The following is a 2945-nucleotide window of genomic DNA, read 5'->3' as shown; positions in this document are numbered from 1 at the left end:
GAATCTTCATTCGGACTAGCCATCGTTGTTGTACAATAGAGATTATATTTACTGGTATAAATATTGATTTTTACAAAGTTTGACAATTAACCATGGTGATTAAATACTCGAGATGTTAGTGATAATGTTCTTAGGTTCAATAACGAATCCACGGTCAACGGGGTAACCCTTAGAGTGCTGAATACTCGCAGCCTATGCTTTTTCGCTAGATTGAACTCTGTTGATTGACTATTCGAAGCGCAAATCGTAATAAGTTATAATAATTCTTTTGTACGAGATTAAATGATTCAAGAGCGTTAGTTTTTAGTATTAATTATTTATTATAAACATTGAAATTTAAATTAAAATAGAATTTGGGTAATAAACTAGAAAACGATAAACTAGAAAACTAAATTTAGTAAATATAACACGGGTTAATAATTCAGTTGTGTGTGAAAAATTTCAAAACAATTATCCATGCATAATCCGACATCGCATTTTCTGCATTCGTATCGCGTGTCGCTCCTTCTCTTATTTTTCACACAAACGACACATTTTCTTCTTGATAATTATGCTGTGCCGGCACGATTAGGGCATTTTAATGGAAAATGCCTATCGATTAAACGAAATGGTAAATTCTCAGACTTTCTCTTTCCTCCTCCTACCATGCTTCTACGTTGGAAATATTTTCGTAAAATGTCTCTTATCAACGCTAAATGAAATTCACTAAATTTTTGTTTCGAAGCAGTAGATTTTTGATATAAAATATATGCATTATATATAAGGATTGCATTTATATTTATCTCGCACAAACGTAATAGTATTACTTCTGCGTAGGTGTTCGGAAAAATTGACAAACGCATATATGCGTCCTTGGTCCATGCCGGACACTTACAGAAAACGCATATATGTGTTCTTAGTCCACACCGATAGCTTTCGCCAGACGCATATATGCGTCCATAGCACTCTAAGGGTTAAAAATGTAGAATATATTTTGAAGCACAAAGTAACGTTTGCTGTGACGCTCGGTATAATACTGCACGTAAAGACGATGTGTAAACCTTAATAATGCACGTAAAGACGATGTGAAAACTCTCCAAGGTGATAGCAAGAATAAAAGACTGATGGAAATTTTCCTCTCCTTATGATCGCGTTTGTTCGTTGCATATTGGCCGGGGATACCAACAAAATTGCAGCCACCGTTGCTAGGCAGACCCTCGTAGAGCTGACATTGCTCCTGCCCGGGGTTTGATTGTTAATACAACGTGTGTCCCACAATATTGGCACTTCTCTGTTAGGTAAGAACGTTCATCCCGTGACCGTGGCTACGTTCGGCGACCAGTTGTGTCACATCGAGCCCAAGCCTATTGTCATAATTCTCGGACACACATAATCGGATTAAATCATAAACAACTACTTCTAAGTTTTATTATTCAAGTATCGCTATAATGAAAAGTCTGGACTAAAGTATTGGGGGTCTTCTCAAAAATTCCAAAAGAAAGGCCCCGATGTCCTTTCATCTCCGACATATATAATATCAAATTGTATCAAAAGAATTCATTGTGCAGAGACGCAGAGGGAAAGTGTACAATATATTCAAAGTAAAATATTCGTTGTCGCTATTTAGAGAGCGAAACGAATGTTCATTGGAGTTGCGCTGCTTTGGTCGAGTTTATAACAATATTAATTTGCATGGACACCCGCGGTCTACTTTTATTGCAAATCGACCAAACTGTCCACGTATATTCACGAGCGCCAGTGTATAGTCTTCTGTACGCATACTTACACGCTATAGAAAGGCCGGTCACCGGTTGTCGGTCAGCTGTTTCGGTATGTTATGTAGCTGCAGCCTAACTCTCTAGAGGCGGCCGGTTGGTCGAAAGAAAAGATGGACAAAACGTCTTGGGATGGTTCCGTTAGCTCGACCAGCCGAGTCGAGATGGCTGCGCAAGGTGAGAAAGGAAGCAGACCGAGCGGATATCGTCCGTTCCTTGCGTTTGTCAAATATTTTTCCCACCTTCTGTCATTCGCTGCGATCGTCTCGTTTAACGCAATCCGGCGTTGTTCGATTTTATCCGATACCTTCTTCGGGGAAAATGCATCGCGCAACTTCAGCCAGTCGACTCTCCACTGTCTCTTCACCAAAGATCCTTTTTCTACTGTGCGTTCGTTCAAACATCGATCGTCGATGAAGCACGTTAACCAACGCGTCGTTTTTGACAATACGTTTCATCGGAGAAAGTTTTTATTCGAACGTCGATCTGCACATCTTATGCTTTTTACGTGGAATCAGTTTTAAAGTCGAGTATACTGTCAATTAATTCTATGTTTGCCAGGATTTATTGGAGAAAGCTTTTAGGCGAACGTCGATCATGCGTGAAACTGCGAAAAATCATTTCAAAGTCGAGTACATTGTCGATCAATTCTATGCTCGCTACAATTATTCTCCTGTTTGGTTTTGAAACAAATGCATATCCTTATAACTTTCTTCCTAATTTTAAAAATATTGACAATATATTAACAGTAGAACTACCGATAGTTAACACGAAGCTATTTCCACCAAAACCAGTGAAAATGAGTGGTTTTTAACAAATACGTAATAATAGAATATTTTTATATTTATTAATTTATTACTTTCTTACAGAAGCAATTTCATGTTATTTAGTACATTTTTGGTATTTTTAATCCATCTGGGACAATGATCCCTAAACGAGGGTTGACACATTTATAAAATTGTAGAACCAGTCATTTTGACTGCTGTGGCATTTCTAGTGTTAGCATCTAGAATTTTCCTGATAACTGATATCATCATATCGAATGATACGCAATAAAAATTTTCAAAACGTGTGGCAAGTTGTACAAAACGAGGAAACTGGTTAACTGGAGTTCGATAAACAAATTGCAGGATCCTTTTACGCTTTGACAAGTATCAGTCATTTTGACTGCTATTGGTATAAGTAGCCTTG

The 2945-nt window shown here is 37.7% G+C and overlaps 1 long non-coding RNA gene across 1 annotated transcript; it reads right to left on the bottom strand.

Moving 5' to 3' along the window:
- Positions 1–838: 838 nt before the first annotated feature.
- On the bottom strand, positions 839–2366 carry LOC112213511. Its single transcript, XR_002947392.2, has 2 exons — positions 1073–2366; positions 839–1040 (listed from the first exon to the last, which is right to left on the bottom strand). It is a non-coding gene; the product is annotated as an uncharacterized LOC112213511 (long non-coding RNA).
- Between the last annotated feature and the right edge of the window lie 579 nt (positions 2367–2945).

The sequence above is a fragment of the Bombus impatiens genome, unplaced genomic scaffold (assembly GCF_000188095.3).
Source record: "Bombus impatiens unplaced genomic scaffold, BIMP_2.2 scf_0723, whole genome shotgun sequence".
Classification (NCBI taxonomy): Eukaryota; Metazoa; Arthropoda; class Insecta; order Hymenoptera; family Apidae; genus Bombus; species Bombus impatiens.
The sequence above is the reverse complement of the archived record's forward strand: the minus strand, read 5'-3'. Positions and strand labels throughout refer to the sequence as shown.